Source organism: Anas platyrhynchos, chromosome 9, assembly GCF_047663525.1.
Source record: "Anas platyrhynchos isolate ZD024472 breed Pekin duck chromosome 9, IASCAAS_PekinDuck_T2T, whole genome shotgun sequence".
NCBI lineage: Eukaryota > Metazoa > Chordata > Aves > Anseriformes > Anatidae > Anas > Anas platyrhynchos.
In genome coordinates this window covers 20,209,663-20,229,358 of record NC_092595.1, presented here as the reverse complement: position 1 = coordinate 20,229,358, position 19,696 = coordinate 20,209,663, and the positions used below count along the sequence as shown (strand labels likewise).

Genomic DNA, 19,696 nt, shown 5'->3' with positions numbered 1-19,696 from the left:
AAAGACTCTACACAATTTTCTGCTGCCTCTGCTTTGGTGGTGTCCTAAATCAATTACAGGGCAATCAGACTATCCTTCCCTTCACTGTTTTTTTCTACTCACTTCAAGGAACATACATGTAAATGGTAAACTATTTCCTCAAAACCTAGAAATTCAGAGACAATACTGTAACTGGAAATTACAACTCAGAAAACAGTTCTGGGATTTAAAACCATAAAATAATGGTTCATGATTTAATCATGAACACATCACTATATTTAACCAGTAACATGTACTCTAGCAATTACAAATTGTACCACTTTCAGATACAACTCCAAAACTGATTGGAATTGATGCCTTTCTATTCACCTCTCCACTCGTTTGAAAGGGACTGACTTTTCCATGTGTTTCATTTAAACTCTTTGAACTAATCCCAGTATTTTCGATAGTCAAGCCTTTAACTGAAAATCAGATATTCAAGTTCACGATCTGAAAATCACGATAACCTCTAATGCTACATGTTTTGCATGTACCAACTTTCTCCATTTATGACATACAAACATACATGTTCCAGAAAACTGTGTGTGGGGAGGAACATTTTATTTCCTATTAATTAAAACAGAAAATAGAGAAAGAGAAAAGAGAAACCAACAGGAGGGAAAAAAGCCATAATATAGTAGGGATTTAAATAATTAAGTAATCTACCAAAGGGAAAACAGATGCCATCAGATTGCCACAGTTTGTCAGCAACATTGTGGTACTCCTCAATCACTCTTTTAGCAATGGCTTGGACTTACGTATTGTCCTTCAAAATGGACAGAGCACATCGTTAATGCAGCTCAACTAAGAAACACTTTGTTTTAAGACAAGCTACACCCAACAACAATACACTTCAGATGTATTTTCAGATAATCAATAAAGTTAATTTTTTGAAGGGTAGACACATCAAATTTGGGATGATTTTCTGACTCTTGACAGCTTTGTGATTTAAATCCAGCATGAAATTTTGCAAGACGGCTTCTCAAAATAGCATTTCCCCTGACAGTACCAAATCAAAGCCAAAACAAGTAGCAACATACCAGTTGAAAATAAAAAGCACATACTACTTTCATTGATGGTGCAATTACCAATTAAAACATCTAGAGTAGCTGAATAGCATGCATTTGAAAAAGTCACTTAACCTCAGTTTCCCTACTTACAATGTTACTTAATCCTTCGTTACTAGTTTTCTGTAATGTGCTAAAGAGTGTAACTACATAAAAGAGTTCAGTAAATGTTCAAAATTAACCATTTATTTAAATGCACAGTATCATGGATTTTAGAGTGAAGAAGAAAGGACTAGGCTCCTTGTTTACAACACTCTTGCTTTTTAAGAAATTCATGTGCCACCTATAACATAACACTACTAGTTCTGCTTGCACATTTAAAATATCTCCCTCATGACAGGAGGCTGACATCTTCATCCTGAAAGCATTGCCTGTGATTATGGTATGTGTTCAGGAGATATAACATACCTGCACAAATACTGTGATGCATTCTGAAGAATTAGCAACATCTGTGGAAAAATTTATCTGAAGTGATCTCGAACTTTCCATAGTGTGGGTTTTTATACTTCTTTCCAACTCAGATAAGAAACAGCTAAATTATTTTTAATCCGCGTGTGGTATTTTATTTAATAAATTGATGTAAACACCAAATTAGGTTCTCTGCCAATGAATGAAATAAATGAAAATGCTTTACAAAGGAAAGTTGGATCACTAGTACGGGACAAAAACCCAAACTGAAAGAATTAAAAGCAAGCATTATATTTTGGTAGCCTATTAAAGATTTAATTAATTATCAACTTGAACAGCATACAATAGTAAAAACATCTGTAATACTGAAAAAAAAAAATAAGGGAAGGAAAAGTGTAAAAGTCAACAACATTTTTATTAAAAACAAATCCCTCCCATACACACAGAATTAAACATTTACAATTAAGCCACGCTACACAGAATTTCCAATCACATGTGTAAGTCTCATCTGACTCCTCTACTTGAAGAATAAAAACTACTAAAAAGGAAAAAAAAAAAAAAAGCCTAATGTAAACCTTGAGTGCTTCCCTTAATTTAGATAAGAATTTGACTTTAAATGCCTAGACAAATTTATTAACAGAGATCTCATTTTGGGTATCATTATTTCAGAACTGGATTGTTTGCCCTCGAGTAGTTGGCACAAGTCTCCCTCATTACACATTCTGGCAGGAGTCTGCAGTTCCTGCGCCTTTGTGGCAGCACAAGCTCTGAAGCTAATTTCTTCCAAAATGAGAAGGCCAGAATTATAATATGTGCCAAAACCATTGCCCCTTCACATGAGCCCACAGAATTTGCAGACTAGGAAAAACCTTCTAGATCATACTGACTGGTGTTATAAGGGAAAGAAAGGGCCTTTAGAAGGGCTAGACTTCTGGTGCTCCTGTAAACACGCTTCCCTAATAGCTACTATCTGCAGCTGAAACACTGAATCACAACTAGACACAGATACTATTAGTGTAACCTTAATGGTGACACAAAGAAAACTAAAATAAAAAGCTGTGTTCTTTCAAATAATATTCTAACATCTAAATGTTTTCTTACCATTTTTCTCCTTCAGTAGTTTAAACTCCATATTTTAACATTCCTGAGTTGGGGAGGACACCTCTTAGGAAAAACACACATTTATCAAACTAACGGTAGAAGACTTTCAAGCTTAATGCATATCTATCTACACCGGTTAAAACAATTACTTGGTCTTCATACCACTTAATTGACCATTAATGCCTAATCGTGAATATTGACAGATAGCCAACACTAAGAAAAAAAATCTCAGAAGGGAACATTTTCTTTTTCAAGCCTTAAACTGGTCACTGATAGCACAGACCAGGGTACAAATGCCAAGGAAGTGAGTTTTGCCACCTCTAACTTTTAAGAGATTTCCTGTATACCCTTCTTTAGAGGCAAGTACCTGTGTCATAGTCTGATTCAGTTAAGACAAATTCCGGTAGCTCACAGCTTTTGTTTAATACAGACAATTAATATGCTACAGTCACAAGCAAAACATTAAACATAATCTAAAATGAAATAGAAATAAAGGAGTTGTACTTCCAGCTTTGCTTTTTCATCATTCATATCATTTCTGACCTATTTTCACTCAAAAGAAAATCCATGTTATAAGGAAGTGAATTAACAAATGAATTGCCAAGACACAGATTCAATATGAAAGCAACACCTGCTTACTGTCCTCTGGAAGGAAAGAGGGCACAGCCCAAAGAAATGATGTGCTGCTCAGATAGCTTTGCAGCTCTTCAGACCAGCTGTTTGCTAGAGTATGCTCCCTATAGCTTCATCTCAACAACTGAGAAGAGATGTGTGGAGAAGAAAAGAGAAAATAGCATTAGGACAGGGCAAAGCCAAGCAAGACAACTAAGCTGTGCATACACTCCATTGACACTATCCAGGTTGGCCACACACTTCAACCCTCTGCTCAACTTGTCCAACTGCCAACACAGCAGAAGCAAACAGCTTTCATTTCAGCATCACCATAAATGATATGGATGACGGGATTGAAAGCACCCTCACTACATTTTCTGGTAACATTAAGCTGGGTGGTAAGGCAGACACATCTGAAGGGGGAGACATCTTGAAGAAAGACCTCAACAGGCAGTTGAGTGCACTAGCAAAAACTGTATGAAGCTTAACAAAGACAAGTGCAAGGTCCTGCACCTGGGATGACATAACCAAGGAGCCCAGTACAGGCTAGGATCCATGCAGTTAAGAAGCAGCCTTGCTGAAAGTGACCTGGGAGTCCTGGAGGAGTAGCTGAGACTGAGTCAACAGTGGACAAAAAAGGCAAATCAGATCCTGGGCTGCACCTGCAGTGGATTACTAGTAGACCTAGACATAGAGATTTGATCTTACCACTCTACTCAGCACTTGTTACACCACATCTGGAGAACCGTGTCCAGTTCTAGTCCCCACAATTCAAAAACAAAGTGAACAGACAGGAGAGGAGACTAAGGAGGGCCACAAAAATCATCTAAGTACTGAAGAACCTGTCCTGTGGGGAAAGACTGAAGGACTTAGGTCTTTTCACCTTGGAGAAGAGAAAGCTCAGGGGAGAACTAATCACAGGGTAGCTACAAAGAGGACAGAAGCTCTCTCTCCACAAAGAGGCACCTGGAGAAAACAAGGGGCAACAGGCAGAAGTTGCACTGGGAGAAGTTTCATATTGAAAAAGGAGATAACTTTTTTAGAGTGAGAACAATCTATAATTTCAACAACCTCCCCAGGGATGCGGTACAATCCCCATCACTGGAGCTTTTCAAAATGTGATTAGCCAGGGTGCTAGATCAAGGCTCCCTTTTCCCAAGAAAAGTTGGACCTGATGATCCCTAGAGATCCCTTCCAACATGGGTTGTTCTGTGGTTCTATGATTCATTTAGCTGCAGCATATATACAAATTCTTTCTACTTTATCTCTGTTAAACATAGTAGATTACCCTACTATTTCAAGTAGAGCAAAGTGCTTGTGAATCAAGCACAAGTCCACACAGCTATGCATATTGCTTTGTTGTTCTTCTTTACAGTGTCCTCCAAAGGGGAGATAAACCAGTCCCTTCAGTGTCTGTTTGGAGTGACTCATAATAGTCATAATCTGCTAAAAACATAATCTGTTTAAAAAAATAAATAAAATTTAGAAAAGCTTGACTTTGGGCAGTTGGCCTTAGCTGTCTACAGTTCATGGATAATCTTTCCTGTGTTACTTTATAACTTTAATCCCCACCTTTGCCCTCCATATATTGTCTACAAGTAAAACAACAGCCTGTAAAAAGGCTGCCTTTTTATTCAGATTAATAACATCCTAAATCATGGTCCTCTTCTCAGCATTTTATTTCAGGCTACAGGATTCCAAAAACTTTTGTAACTAACACATCAGGAACAGTAATACCTGGAAACTCCCCTTACAGTTTGTCAAAGCTTATTTTCTATGCTCTGAGTGAATCAACTCTTGTAAATTAGTTATTTCTCCACTTACATCACAGTTCTCTGGCAGGTATCTATACCCATTGGAAATTATGCAGATTCTCAACTTTTCTTTGAACAAAAATGTCCTGGAATGGAAAATTCACCATTTTATTTCCTTACAATAGAAGTATGCTCGAAGGGAAACACCACCTGTTCCTAGCAGATGGTAAATTAGCATTGAAAAAGATCACCTGTACTGGAAACCCCCCCTATTTTCTAATTCTACCACCAGGAGGTAAATCAGCACTGTAAGTCACAACGAGGTGCCACCCGACTTAGCACTTGCTGATGTTTCAGTAGCATCCCCATAGCGCATGCTGCTAAGCGTCCATTCTCTTATAGCAGTGCCTATTCATCATCCTTACAAGAATTGTGCCAAGCCTGTGTCATAGCAAAATGGATTTGGAGGTAAGCCATTGCATTTACATTTATTAATGACCCTTGCTGAGGAACTTCAACACATGATCTACTCACCTTCTTCAGAATTCCTTTATAAATACATGCAGCTATTATTTGCCTTCCCCACTTTTTTAAGGGAGCATCTAGGATCAAAATTGAGATTGATGTAATCACTGCTCTCACTCTTCATCTGTAATGCCATCTGACAGTCCTATGCACAACAAAAATTGAAAGTAACCATGAACAATGCAAACATCATCAATCTTTAATGATGTCTTAATATGTGAAGACTGTATTACGTTGCAAGTCAGAGAACCATATCCCTTTTCTACCACTTTCCAGGCCACAGTAAGTTGCAATTCTTTGAATTTTTTCTTCATTGTTATCAAGGCTGAAAGAAAGTAAGGACAGATGCTTCTGCACTCAAAGCACTTACTTTATTAAAAGCTTTTCTAATGTGAAAAATGTACACAGAGTCACTCTTGCAGGAGATGCATTACTGTTATTTTCACCACTCCAAGTACAAAATGAGATTATGAAAGGGGTTCAAGAGCTGGATTTAAATCCAATTCTGCAGTTTCTGAATGTGTGCTAATGTAATATTGTGGGATTTAGAGGTAAGGACCTCAACAGCTTAATCTGTGGCTTTTTCAAACATCTGGGTCATTGGCAATGTCACTGGTGCTTTTATTCTAACTAAATCAAGGGGATAATAAGTATAATCCCTAAGCAGTTACTTGCCTGCAAGTCACCAAAAATACATTTATAGCAATGAATCAGCAGCTGGTATTAACCCTTTGAAAATATGGGATGCGTTGTTAAAAGTAAAAGTTGATGTCTTCAAATCTACCTAAATAACTTATTAAATCACAATGTAGATATCAAAAGGGGACACCAACCTCAAATTGCCACACCAAACACCTGCCAGATTGCATTCTGGAAAACCAGACAGTTCTTAGGAAGTAAATAGATATATACTCCCTGCATGTCACATTCAGGCACTGGAATAAATGGCTGAGCCTGGGATTAACCAAGATTCAGGCAACCAAAAGGTCTGAAAATCTATTCCAATTTTTTACAGTATTACATTTGCCACCTAAAGGCTAGCTACCAACAGCAAGTTTATAAAACTGTGTACCTGGATTTGCTCCATATTTAGCTTCCAAGTGACTTGCATCAACACACTAAGTAGGTGGTGGGAAGCAACAGGGAGCTCTCAGTTTAAGGAAGTACCTTCTGCCTTGCTTTGATAATATCCTTTTAACAGGTGTTTGTTTTTGTTTGTTTGTTTTACTTCTACATTGTTGTTTGTCTGATTTTCCTACCTGATTAGGATGAATATCATCAGTATTGTCAGGTTATATATACAGATATAGGCAGTGTGGGAAAAGAATATCAGTTCACTTGTAATGAACAGAATTGCAGTACTGACTACATCAGAAGATTAATCATTCAAGCACTACAGGCCCAGGTGTTTGTTGCAAATGCTTCTGCAATAGCTCGCCATTGCAAGAAAGCTGCAGAATTGTTCCTCCTGACATCAGATAAGTCACAAAAAAAAAAAAAAAAAAAAAAAAAAAAACTAATTATTCAGATGGATATACAGTTATAAATCCTGGAACTCTCTCAAAAATACACAATGTTTCAAAGTGTGAGCGAGTACTGCTGGTTCCTTCATGCCCTTTTACTGCAGCAGGTATTCATTCATCTACTAGTCTGCTACAGATCAGAGAGAAATTAAATGCCAGAAGATTTTGATTGTTCATATAATTCTCTATCATGTTTTCCCTCATTCTCCTTCCCTATATTTGCTCTACCACCACTTTTAGAAGGACTTGCATCCTGCTATGCTCTGACATCTACCCAGTTCTATGACTGTTTTGGGAACAGCTACACCTCAGGAAGTGTAATGCAGCTGCGCAATGGCTCTGTGAGTACATGATGATGGACAACACCAGGGGCTCAGCATGTTCCTGCTCTGCACAGTATCAGGTAACTGAAAACCCAGCAGCAGTAAAGACATTCTCATTTCTGTTTAGTTCCTTTTATTGTTTTTTCCACTTTCTACCTTGGGGTCTTGGTAATGGATGCATCACTGAGCAGATTGTTCAAAGCAAGATATAATACAGTGCCATATAAATACTGCCATCATATTTTATGCTCTTTTCACCAGTTTATGTTTTTATACCAGCCTAGAATTTTTATTTTTTTTTATGGTCCCTATAGTAAAATTACTTTCCCATAGAAATGCTTGTGTCTTTTATATGTGAAGTTAAAACCGAATTCAATACTGTATGCTCTTTTTGCATTCTTCTGCATTAGTCCATATTACATCTCACTGCCAAGGGTTCAGTTTTTTTGTTGTTGGTGGTGGTGTTTTTTTTAAAAAACTTTCCCAACGAAACTGAGGTAGATGTAGCACTTTACATTTTTTTTTTACGAAAGCTTTTTGAATTTCCTTTGTTTTCTTTTGATATTTGTGTAAATAGCAGATTGTATCAATTTTCAGAATACCAATGACATTACAGAACTGCAGCTCGTGTGCCTTGTGTGCTAAATGCCTGCCTTTCAGCCTGACAAGCAGCATGCACAGCACATACTCTGTATTCTTGCATGCAGATCATTTGGCCTGCCAAACAATCATGTGCATTGGAATAGGGCAGTAGTCCCCAGCCCCAGCTTCGTGTCACCTCACTGTAAGTAAAGAAATCCCCACGTTATAAATGCAGTGCTAAATCTGCAGCATTCATGATGATATATGTTTATAACTCACTCCTACTCACTCTTCTGTCTGTGCGCACATGTATGAGTGTTTCAAGAGGCTAACAGAATTCATGACCTTTAAAATTAAGACCATGCCATAAATAGAGGAATACAATTCCTTGCAGTGAACACTAATATTGTTTTCAATGCCTCACATCTTTGTGCACTCTCTCCAGCCTGAAGTGACAATAGCAATCACAGCTGACATAATTGACCCTTCTAATATTCTCTAGAGAAATATTATCAAAATGGCAATAGGCTAAATTGGCATTTATTAGCCTGGAGACCCTTATAAAAATCTCTGCATTGCCAGGATACCTCTCAAAAGCAAGCAAGCTAATATGTTATAAGTGTTGAAATGCTCAGAATGCACAAAATAATAGAAACCAAAGGACAAATCTACCACTAGAAGAGGACAATAAATTAATAAATATACTTGTTCCCGTTTGGACTAATAATAAACACAAAAGTGTTCCCAAACATAACAGAATGATTTGCAAAAATTATGAAGTGGCACAAGGTGTCCTACAGCAGCAATATACTTCACTAGTACAGCCCTGTAGATAAGATGTTATCTGTTGCTCCCATCACTTCTCACCTTGTGCGGATAACATCCAGCAACTCAGGATCCTACTCCCATTGAATTCAAGTGTTTTGGCAACAACTTGTTTAATGTGTTTTGTCTTATTCTGTTTCTTTTGCTCATTGTGAAGTCAAGCACTTGATGTCAGAATTTCTGCACAGCTCACTGTTTTTTCCGTTAAGTTTTTAAATTTAAGCTACATGCACCTTCTCCTTTCAGAAAGCAGGATGGTGAATGCTAGAAATTAAAATCTCAGTATTCCATTTATCTCATTTTAACTTTAATAACAAGGTATAAACATAACGAAATCTCCCCATCTACCTTTCATTGACTTCAGATGATCCAAACCAAACGGAATTCACTAAAAAATCTCCTCCTGATCCTTGTTGTCTATTAACCAAGCACATAGTTGTACCTATACGTTAAAATGCCAATTTATTTAATATTTGAACTATCTGAAGATACCAACCCAGACAAAAAATCCCATAATGACGGGCAATATTATTTGAGAGAGAGATTGCCCTATCTTTCAAATTATTAGCATTTTCATAAAGAACTCCTCTAAGAATGTACTCGCAAAGCCTGAACCTCAACTCAAAATGCACTGCAGCATTTACTTTCCACGGCAAAAATCCTTGAAGCTTCTGCCTTTTACAAAAGTTGGTCTAGAGAATCACTTCTATATACACTTTCAGTGTCTCACAGTCATTGCTAATATTCTGTTCTAGCTACATTTCTGCAGAAGATTTATTCAGAAGACACTGAAGAGTAACATGCCTTCCAGCGGTCTAAATAAAAAAAAGACTGCCTTGCAAATTTTGTTCACACCTTGGTGCAAATGGACTGAGAAAAAAAAAAAAAAAGATGGACCAGTTTACCTCCAGATTACAGCAAAACAGAACCTTGGTTCCATAATCCTAGCCTGTGCAGGGCTATTTGTGGGAAGAGAGATGCCCAGAACACACTGGGTCTGGTAAGCATAGTATTACTATGATTTTGAAACCATGTCATGCCTTGAATCCTATCTATGGCATTAAATTCTTCCACATACATGACCAAGTTTATATCCTTTCAGTATCTATCCTTCTTACAGGAAAGGGATAATAAGGATTATTAAAGGCCACCTGAGCAACACAGGCTTACCTAGGTTCACACTGTCACTCAAGACAAATGACAAATTGAAGAGCCACCACATGTATGGCAGTTTCTCCTAAGACTTGTCCTAAGACAAGGTGGCCTGTCAGATACTTTAGAAAGACTCTGTAGAGGCGCGGATGCATCCTAGATATGTAGATGCCTTTCTTGGTAGGCTGGATTCTCCAACTTCATACTAAGACAGATAGAAAACTTGTCTCAGTCATTCAGGGGAAAGGGCTAAAGTAGCACCAGAGGAGATTTAGGTTGGATATTAGGAAGAACTTCTTTACCGAAAGGGTTGTTAGGCATTGGAATGGGCTGCCCAGGGAAGTGGTGGAGTCACCATCCCTGAAGGTCTTTAAAAGACGTTTAGATGTAGAGCTCAGTGATATGGTTTAGTGGAGGACTTGTTAGTGTTAGGCCAGAGGTTGGATTCAGTGATCTTGGAGGTCCCTTCCAACCTAGATGATTCTGTGATTTTCTGAAATTCTCTAAGTTTTAGCAGAACTGTTCACACCACCACTCATTCTTTATCACACATGCTGCTGTCAACAACATGTGCAGCCAAAGAATTTGAGACCTTCAGTGACATGTGGTTCAGTAACTTTAGTCCTGATACAGAAGCCCTGTACTTGCTGGTACAGAGATTCAGGAGGGAAGTTGACCCACTGTCCTTTCCTCCTCTTCTCTCTAGATTTACTGTTTACTCCTAATGAATGTCATAATTAAAGCTGCAAAGATATAAGGATACACTTGAGACTGAATAAATTGAACTTATTTTCCATTAGCAACCATACGCTAACTGCTTATCACTGGTCATTCAGAGTGATTCAGACCTACACCTGCCATCTTTTGAACTATCTGTACTGTCTTTCTCTCCGATAGTCTACATACAGAAGATTATAAAAGTATATTCATTCTCTCTCTAGGTGAACAAATTTAGTTTCCTTCATGCATAATCCAACTCTTACATATGAATGAAGTATTTCTAGAAAGAACCAGAGGAGACTTAGAGTTAATATGGCTTACATTGACCCACCAGCAGAAATGACAAGTACACATTGTACATCTATATTTTATCAAGCAGAACTTTTTGCTCTTTACCTATAGACATTTAGGTATTATAATTTTTATTTCTAGGATCCTGCTTATCAGCCTGTCCAATATTTCACATAAAAGATTTCTAGTATTAAAGTCATCCAAAGATTTAAAAAAAAAAAAAAAAAAGAAAAGAAAGAAAAGAAAAAGTGGGGGGAGTTATCCCAGTAGGTCTCTTTTGTGTAGCACAATGCACCTGTAACTATGGAATGCCTGCCTCCTACTCCATCACAGGTTTGAATGGCAGCTGCTTCAGTAAAACAATAGCAGCTATGCAGATGCTAATACCAGACAATGGCTTGACATGCTGAACCATAGTTCAGCACGTTTACATTGTGCTTGAAATGTGATTGAAGTGATAATATTGGAGTGACAGTTGGAATGCTATTATCTCATTTTCTTACTGCGTTTCTGCCTAACTTTATTGTGTTACTTAAGTGAACACTGACTGACCATTCCATAGTGCTGTAATAAAGAAGTGGATTTACACAACTCATCTACTTGCATGTAAATCTCTAATACATCTTTTCAAAACTCCCAAGGGGACCTCTTTTTTTCAAAATGAGGTTTAAATGCCATTTATTACTTAGTGTAATGAGACACCAAAAGAAGTCATTATCTTCAGATCATGGAGCTGACTGGGCAGTAAACACAAGAAAATACAGCTAAAAAACAAGTAACTAGAAAGATCAGTCCCCCCTTAGGTAATGTCTGCCTTTAAATAATCTTGGTATTATCATTAATTTAGTCTTAACATCAAAACTTGAAGACATTCTGGTATGTGTATATATGTTTTTTGTCCCAAACAGCACAGAAATTATGCATCCAGTACATAAACATTCAAGTAATAACAGAGCAATACACACTCAAGATAAATGTAAGTTGATCTACAATGTTTATGTTGACTTCAGATGCTTCTGATTAGCTTTACCTGTGTATGATTTCATAGAAAAACTAATCTGGAATATTGAGTTACACAGTTCTCAAATGCCACTTAATGGTGACAGTTATAACGAGAAATCAATCAAAAGAAATGGTAGTTTGACTTTGGGGAATAACCATGCATTTTGGTTGAAAAGGTGCTTTTTCTAATATCCAGATTTCAAGAAATCTTTTCTTCTTCATTTTTTTCGTTTATTGCTCTCTCTTTTATTATGCTTTAAGATGACATAATTAATTTTTCCCATTTTCAAAAGTTGACTTCTTTAGCCTAAAAGTTCTATGCTACCTACCTAGTAACAGTAGTGTCTTGAATCTATGGCTACAAAGAAAAAAAATATCCTAGAAAAAAGGTAATTCAAGTTGTAGACCCGTATGCTCAGAGAAATCCAGACATCAAACTGTCACCAGAATTGAAGGGATTTACAAAACAAAACAAACAAAAAACAGGCAGGAGTCTGCATTTCTGTACTTACTTTTCCTTTTAATCACAAAGCAGGCAGGAGTTGGCAATTCTAAATTTACTTATCCTTTTAATCACTGATGAGGACAAGCAAAATGAAGTCATTTACCCATGTATTCTAGTCAGCCAGTGCTAGAATTACAGCCCAGGTCTCCCAACATTCCCTCCAAACAGTATATTTCAATAACTTTTTTTCCCTCTCCATTTCTGAAATACATACATATGGATTAAAATAATTAAAGGGACTTGTGACCATGTTCTGCTTGATATTTGAAGACTGCCAGAAGGATATATTATGAGGGAGTCTACATGATATATGAAATTGTAAAAGGTAGCATAAAGATAAAAGGGAGTTTACAGCTTGGCTAGGTCCTGGAAGAGCTACTACAATCTAGCTATAGGACTAATCAAAATCAAACTCTCATTCATAATTCCTTGTTGTCTCAGTAGCTCCTAGGTTCATTTACTGTCATATCTGGCTACAGGTTCCATTTACTCAGATTTTAATGAGCAATCTTGGTGTGTTTGGTACTGGAAATTGGCAGATGAGATCATGGTGGAGGAGGCTGTTATTATTCCTCATTTATGTTTTTTAGAAGAATAAAAACCTAACCATTCCTAGGAACTTTAAAGGGCATATATTTAATAAGGAAAAAAAAAAAAAATCAAGCATCTGTGAACATTCTTTATGTTGTAAAGCTATTACTAACATTCCAATGAACTGGAAAACAAAATTATTTTTACTAATATGGACAGTTTTAACAGCAGCAAAACCAACTGCTGGGAAAATTAGGATCTAGGTTTGTAACAAGCAAGCTAGTACCACATCAAACTCTGTTAACCACAACACACAAGACTATGATTCCCGCATGCTAGGCCTTTTCACATACAATTGGAATGCACCACATGGCAGAAGAAACTTATTTGTGGAGTCGGACTGCCCTTTTCTTCTCCTCATCTCTCACACAGACACATTTTCCTCTTCTTCTTCAAATGTTATTTGTGGAAAGACATTACAGTCCTCACACTACTGCATTCCACACAGCAGGAATCCTGTCTGCTTACAAATGTCAAGTGGTCTTCTAACACAGAGAGGAAAAATGCAATACCATCTGACTGGTTAAATAAATAAATGCCTTTCCCACAATACTAAGTCATCTATTCCATGTGAAACTAGAGAGACCATTCTTTTGCTTGATTTATGATATCCTGATACCCACAGAATTACTTAGTGAAATCAGTTTGGCTTGATGTAAAATCTCCTCTCTTCACCAAGAGAGAAAAAAAAAATATATATATATATATATAAATATATGTGAGCCCCACAAAAAAAGACATTAATTGAGGAATAGTTGAGCTATCATTGACTTATCAAAATAAAGCTGGAGACATAAATCAATTCCACTGCCTGGACAAAGATAAATCAATAAAGCTCAGAAAGACATTATTGATTCTGTAGCCATCACTCAAAGGCTCTTCATTTGATTCCTCAGCCATCTGTTTAATTGAAATGATAATTCTGATAACTTCTGGTAGGCCCTGTGCATGTTGACTTTGATACAATATTATTCAATCAAATACAGATGGCACATGACCTTCTGTCAGTGAGAATCCTAAATGTGTTATCCACATGGATTAGTTTGGATAGATACATTTTGTATTAAACAAGATGCTTCTGTCTAAACTCATTCTTACATGACCTTTAGCAGGGGAGACTTGTGTTCAAATCTTCCTTTGGGTTCCAGCTTATTTCAAATTTCCTCTCTGCATTTTACCAATAGCCATAGTGTAAACTAAACAGTTACAAAGAGTATTTGACATTCGTCTTTCAAACATCCTTCCTATCTTATATTTTCTCTTTGGGTTGTAACTATTAAGCACAAAGACAATAGCAGAGAAGCTGTGAAATGTGTCTTCAGTACAGGCACTTTAGTGTGTTCATGGATTTGTTACTCAAAAACTAACAGAAAAAATAGTGCTTGTCTCTAGGGTATGATATGGTAGTTCATGAGGATGTGTGTACTATTTTTATAAATCTACATCTAGGAGAAACACTATACAAGACTATGTTGCAGATCTGTACTGAGAAACTATAACCAAGATTAAATTGTGCCCTCATTTTAGAGAAGTTCCTTGTCAAGTATTGTAATAGAGACCTTGGATCCTTTTCTGTGACAACATACAATGGAGATATTTTCTGTTTTATTTAAAAAGTAAAACAGATCTCCTCTTTCTTCATCATCAAACTACTATGGCAAAGTACTCACTGCTGTACTGCAGAAAGATAGCATGCAACATATTGTACATATTTTTGTAGTGCTATAATGAGACAACAAAAATGCACATCAGAATCTGAGGACAACAGCTGAAAACTAAGCGCATTTTGCGCCAGCTTTCTCTACCCATTCCATTCCCTCCATAACAAGGAGGACTCAAAACCAAACAATATACACTGTAATTAGGGCATAAAGGTCAAAATTTGAAATTCTGCTAGTTTGTTTTCATCATACTTCACAAGATTTACATACACATTCACAAGAAAAAAAAAAAAAAAAAAGAAAAAAAAAAAGGCTACCCTATCCAGAAAACCATTCAAAAAAAAAAATAAAATGTAGTAATTCTAAAAAAGTTCATAAAATAAGTTATCTTCCCTGTTGGAGCCATACTGAACCCATGCATTATACCAGCACTGGGAAATACAGAATGACATAAAGCAACATTAAGTTCTAGACTAATAGTATGCATATGAACAGAGTCTTTGATAGTATAAATGACGTTCTATTGCCAAGTGAATTTGACCCAAGTAAAAACAAAGGTATTGTATGTTCAGCTACAATCTACTTTGTAACCATATGACTGTACCAAAAAACTGTACTCTGGCAGCATTCTGCTAATAGGACTGGAATTTGCACTTTTTGTAGTACAGAGCAATATAATAAAGTAGGGAAAACTTCTCAAATTACACAGTTTTGCTTCCAGAATTCACTGCTGTGCATCTAGATGGACACGGGTGAGTACTGGAAGCAGATATCTTTCCTTCACCAACATGATTCATCTCAAGAAACACTTAGTACTGCCTTCAGTGGGCAAGTGCCTGCCAGAGCAGGCCATTATTTTCTTGTAGAGCATATCCTGAAGTTCTCCCATGGTTCAGTTTCTCCTTGAAGCAGATTTAAACAGACATTGTCTGTCCAACAGTAAATTCCTTGGAGCAACCCAGAAAACTGAAGCATATAGCTGTATGGAGCTAGGGGAATTGCAGATACAGTGGGATCTCTCTCCAGAGAGTAAGAGGGCCTTAGCTGGTCAACAGCAGACTTTTATTCAGTTTCAGGCCTGTCACCCCTCCTGGAGGAGGCTATAGTGAAATTCCAGCTCTACCCTCTCCAAAATCATTGCAATGAACCACATACTCCTTTCAGGAAACATGGATGTGCAACTTGTAGTTCTGCCAGAGTAATAAACTGGCTATGAGCTGATGTGATCTTCACATAATTTCTCCCATTGCATACGCGTGAAAAAGACAGAAGGAACCAAACTTTCCGATAACACTCTATTGTAGAGGACTAGAAAGGCTTTGCTGTTTGTTTGTTTCCCCCCATAGGAAAAAGGCCTGGAGCATTTTGGCTGGATTTTTAGACAGCACTGGGGCTAGCTGTTAGACACAGCTGAGTGAATCTTACTTTCCCATGGCACTGTCCACTGTAAAGCACAATGTCAGCAAAAGTGGGAAATTACATTTTCTGCAATCATCCTACTTTTTAACAGCATTTCCTGGTGGTGTTAAATGGTTACTATAGTTAGAGAAGAATTTTGCTTAGAGAAGCAGGGAATGAAAAAACCCGCTCACTCTTTCATCCCCATTTCAGTGTTTGCAATGGAAGTAACAACTAACATTTGAGTGTATAATAACACAGCAACAAATGTTATAGCTGGAGGGTAGATGTTAATTTAGTACCATAATGTGAACTATTTGCAATACAGTTACTCTCCATTAACATCAATTAATAAGCTATTTACAGCAAGAAATGCATTTTATTTATAGTGATAAAATAACTAAATCAAGTCATGCAAGGAGGCATTTTGTAAAAAGAAAGAAAAAAGGAAAAAACAACCCTAAGTTTTATTGGCTTCAATTCTCATTTCTGTCTTAATCATAATAAAATAACATGAAAGAAGACATTTTTCCATATATGACACCAATCAGCTGTCTAGTACTGGTACATTATATGATTTTTATTACTTTTTTAGTTTGTCAGGGAATCAAGTGTCTCAAGGGGGGGAAGGGGGAGACAGAGAATGCTATATAATCAGTATTTGGAATAAATATCATTGTGTTAAGTAGCCTACTCACTCTATGTGGTATTGAAAATTCAATCTGAAAAGCAAATACAGAGGGAGATAGAACAAAAATAGAATGCAGCATGAAATCATATCCAATTAAAACTGAGAAATATGATTTGATGATGCAAGGTAGGGAAAGATCAGTTTGTAACAACAAACATTTTGATAAATTATTTTTCCTATAAATTTACCCTTTTTTTAAAAAAAAAAAAACTATTGATTACCATTACAGAGCAGAGAATATTGACATGTGCATGAAACCATAACGAGTTAAAATTAAGTTTCAGATAGAGTGTCTCTGGTTTGTCTCCATGTTTAGAATTAAAGAGAAATGCTCACATTCTGAAATAGATTCTGTAACCAGCTCTACCACACACCTGTCAAGGTTGACTGATCATCCAAAACATCATTCCCCTGTAATCTGACCGAGAAGCAGTGACAGCACAGACACCAGTCCTTGAAGGAGATTTACCTCCCAGCCAGGTTCTGCTGATTACAATGCTTCTGTGCCACCCTTGCTTCACATACAACAAAACAAAATCAGAGCAGAAACTTTAATCACACCACCTGATTGGCAGAGACTGAGGAGTAGAACAGAAAGGTTTCTGAAGTAAATGTACATATGTACATACCTATATGTGTATATATATGTGAATAAAATCAGGGACAAAGCTTTCCTACTGCCAAAGTCTTGAGCTTTATTCTAGTTCCCCCATTTGAAGCAGTACAAAGGAGTTGGACATCTTTCATGGGATGTAGGGGCTTACAATTCAAAATTAAACTAATAATGTACCATTTAAGACTATATGCTTTGCAGAATTTAGACACTGCCAATTTCTCTGAGGGAAATTTGGCATGTTTTCACTTACTATTAATAATAAATTTGCTGAAAAAGAACTTCAGGAAACCTAAACAATTAGTAAATCAGTGCCAATACTAAGAAATTCAAAGAAACATTTTTTTTTTTTTTTGTAATTTGACAATCTCAATGTGAATGATTTCAAAACAAACACATTGGATTTTTTTAATGGTGTTTCAATCATAGGTTAATATAAATTAGAAATGAAGACAAAATAAAATTTTAAGAAACAACAAACATTACATTTGAATTAAGTGAATTATTCCTGCTTAGTCAGAAAATAGATGGGAGTGTAATTATACTATTTTGGATGGTGAATAGAAACCACAAAAGATCCATTCAGCAACTAAACATGTTTTTTCCTCTCTCTTCTATACAGGTTGCATGTAATATTTGTCACATGAACAAAAAAAACGTTATTTAATCCCCCACAAGATGGGTTCCTACTACTTGCACAATGCCAAAACCAATTTCACAGAAAGAGGCAAACTTTGGTCTGATATTTAATGTCTTAAATTACATTGGCAAACCAAGCATACACACACACACAAAAATAATAATAATTATCCTTAGTTTAGGATTAAAAACTACCATCAAATCTGGGCCTACATTGTACATCACCTCTATCTTTGGTAGAGCAAATGACACCACATGAAATGCAAATTGAGGAAAATAATAATCCCTTATCATTTTATAAACATAAGCATTTGAAATACACATTTCTGAAAATCAACAATTCCTCTGCATCTGAGATGTCTCCAAGTAACGGTGCAGAAGTGCATTAATGCTGTCAGAAAATAGATATTATTCATTTATTTTCTTCTAAACATTTTTCAATGAATACTGATGCTTTGAGAAGAATTTTTTTGAAAGATCTCAGTTATCAAAAACAAAGTAATATTTGTCTACTTTTGAAGACGCATTATCTAAATCCCTCCAAAAACATTGTTGTTTTTTCTTTAAAAAAAGTAGTAATATTTTAACTTAAAAAGAATAAAATAAAATTCATGTTGAGAAGCTAAAAAGGTAAAATGTATAACATCACTCTTGTCTTTATATATTGTGTCATAATAACATAAAAAAAAAAAAAAAAAAAAAAAAAAACAGAAAAAAGGCACTACACAAGCAGTGGTTTGTTAGAAAGACATACTAATACAATGTCTAAGTCTACAAAAAAAGTATTTAAAACTTGGCTTATAGAAGACATTCTGAGGGGCTAGCTAAATGCAACTTACTTTTTTTCCATGACTAAATGCCTCCAGTAATCCCAAACTGAATTTTCCACTCCATAATCTGTATTAACTGACTGCTTTTGCCTCAGTAATTAGAAGAAACAACTGGCAGCTGCATTTCAATTGCAAAGCAATCATGGTGTTACCACACCTGTCCCCAGAGGCAGCCTGCTATTTTACCCTTCCAGAAGCAAGCTGTAAAATATTAAAAATTTTGTCAGTCTGGCCCCTTCTATGAAGATTAATATTCTCTACCTCTATTCATAGGTTCTTCTCTCTCTCCTCTTTACATCTCTTCTGTTTGGCAGGCCTGGTGAAGGAATCACAGAATCACAGAATTTCTAGGTTGGAAGAGACTGACACCCTTTTGGAAAGCCTACTACAGAACAACAGAAGCCTGTAATCACTTGCATGGAGGAACTGAAGTGCAGCATGTCCTCATCCTACATCTCTCCCAAAGAAATGTCTCTGCCCAACAATTGTATTGACTGAGATAATAATCCTGGATTATACGTCCTGCTCTCAGAGTAACAGAAGAGGCTGAGCTATTACACTGCTAATGGTGATCACATCAGGCAAGTGTACCTCGGAGAAGAATTGGAAGTGATGTGTGCGTGATCCATTTCTGGTTGAACACACAGATTCCAAGGCTTCATAGCTATCACACCAACAAAGAATCACTATGAAGATTTGTGCCATGTTTCTAAGCAGAAGCTAAGGATGTCTAAATCTAGGCCTCAGCTGCCTGATGAGGCTATATGGCAGGCCATAGCATTTAAATGAATGTTTCCTAGCTTAACCTGTGCTTCACAATGAACTTTCAGAGATGCAGCAACCAGTGGATAACTCCAGGTGTACA

At 36.6% G+C, this 19,696-nt stretch overlaps 1 protein-coding gene and 1 long non-coding RNA gene across 2 annotated transcripts in view; one reads left to right on the top strand and one right to left on the bottom strand.

Moving 5' to 3' along the window:
- Positions 1 to 18,972, bottom strand: part of LOC119717758 (uncharacterized) — a 518,405-nt gene extending 499,433 nt beyond the window's left edge. Inside the window, exon 1 of the mRNA XM_072042448.1 lies at positions 18,841 to 18,972. The gene's annotated coding sequence lies outside the window, so the exon portion shown is untranslated. The remainder of the gene's footprint in view (positions 1 to 18,840) is intronic.
- LOC140003230 (uncharacterized) lies at positions 5,233 to 9,928 on the top strand. The gene is made up of 4 exons (XR_011811501.1): positions 5,233 to 5,428; positions 7,249 to 7,411; positions 8,039 to 8,115; positions 9,494 to 9,928. It is a non-coding gene; the product is annotated as an uncharacterized lncRNA (long non-coding RNA).
- Positions 18,973 to 19,696: the final 724 nt, after the last annotated feature.